This window comes from Capsella rubella, unplaced genomic scaffold (genome assembly GCF_000375325.1).
Source record: "Capsella rubella cultivar Monte Gargano unplaced genomic scaffold, Caprub1_0 scaffold_50, whole genome shotgun sequence".
In the NCBI taxonomy this organism is placed as follows: domain Eukaryota; kingdom Viridiplantae; phylum Streptophyta; class Magnoliopsida; order Brassicales; family Brassicaceae; genus Capsella; species Capsella rubella.
The window spans coordinates 41170-42735 of record NW_006238876.1 but is presented as its reverse complement, the minus strand read 5'-3'; positions in this window follow the sequence as shown (position 1 = coordinate 42735).

The following is a 1566-nucleotide window of genomic DNA, read 5'->3' as shown; positions in this document are numbered from 1 at the left end:
GTCAATCTTCTTCTTTAGTTCTTTGTGAGTGAGTCACTTAGTTCTTTAGAAACCTGCGGATTAAGTTTGTTGTGTGATTCAACAACCTTCATTCGTCCATTGATCGAGTGAGTCGATTATCCCACTGATTGAGCGAGTCAATCACCTGAACTATCCCCTGAACCACCCACTGATTCACGAGAGAGTGCTTCTGGCCAGCTCGTGAATTCCACCTTCTGCAAGCTAAGCTTGGAATCTCTTGATCATCAAGTGATCTAAAGTTTGGAGTGATTCCAATCTTGTATCATCTGGTATCAGAGCTTCAAAAGCTCCTATCCCCAAGGTTGTATCTTTTCAACCTATATTTGTTTTTCTGTTTTTCTTATTATTTTTATTTTATATATAAAAAAAAAATCAAATAAATAATTCCTTGCTTTAATCTTGTTATTTGCTTCAGTATTTTATTAACAAAAAAAATATATATATATTTATACTTCCATTTTCTTATTTATTTCGGATTTATTAAAAGAAAATCCATAAAAATCATATTTTTTTGTTAGTCTAAATTAATTTTGTATTTTATTTTTATAAAACCAGAAAATAAAATAAAAACTGAATTTTTCCTTTTGTTATTTGAATTTTTCGGATTTATTTAAAAAAAAAAATATTCATTTCTATTTTTTTGAAGTATTTTCCTTATTTATTGATTTACTTTTTGATACATCTTTCTTTTGCTTGTGCAAGATTCTTCTATCACGAAGACCAGAGCAAATATGGAGTTTATTGAGTTTTACTCACATGAAGAACTTCAAGAAGAAGAGCCCTATCAAGTCACGTCGGATGAGGAAGACAACTATGGAACGATCTCGTGGCGACGAGATGATAGTTCAGCTTCTGATTCAAGAGATGAACCAGGCCATGAAGCACCAGAACCAGAACTGCCTGACTCATACATCAACAATAAAGGCTACTCTAAACCATGGATTAAATTTAATGATAATTTTTCCAGCCATGGTTCAAAATCTCCATTGACCCAAATTATGTCTTTTTCAGGACAAGATGATTATCTAAAACGAAAAGAAGACATGGAGAATAAAAAAGCAACAACGAAGAACTACCATTATAGACCTCTTCCAAGGCATGAAGAGAAGACCGACCATCACCTCTTGTCACACAGAGTGCCTACATCCTCACGTCAAGCCAACCAGAGAGACAAGTACTTCTGTACAAACCCACGAGTAGTACAGGAAGTGATTCAAGGATCATCCATTCGTTTTGAACCACATCCAAGTGGTAGGCGTGATCCCCTAGCTGAGAGAGACGCAAGGACCAGTAAGCTAGGAGGAGGCAAGCTGAAACATGGTGCTAGAAGAGACCCGTTGCTAAACAACCCCACCCGAACCAAGAAGACAAACTTCAGGTTATCTCTAGACAATGGTTATGAGTATTTTGGACCTGAAAGTTTTGAATTTGCAGGACATGAAAGAGATTATCTACAATGGGAAATCAACATGGACAAGTACTTTAGGTACTATTCTATTCCCAAAGCAGAGAGGCTCACCTATTGTCTTGAACAACTCATGGGAA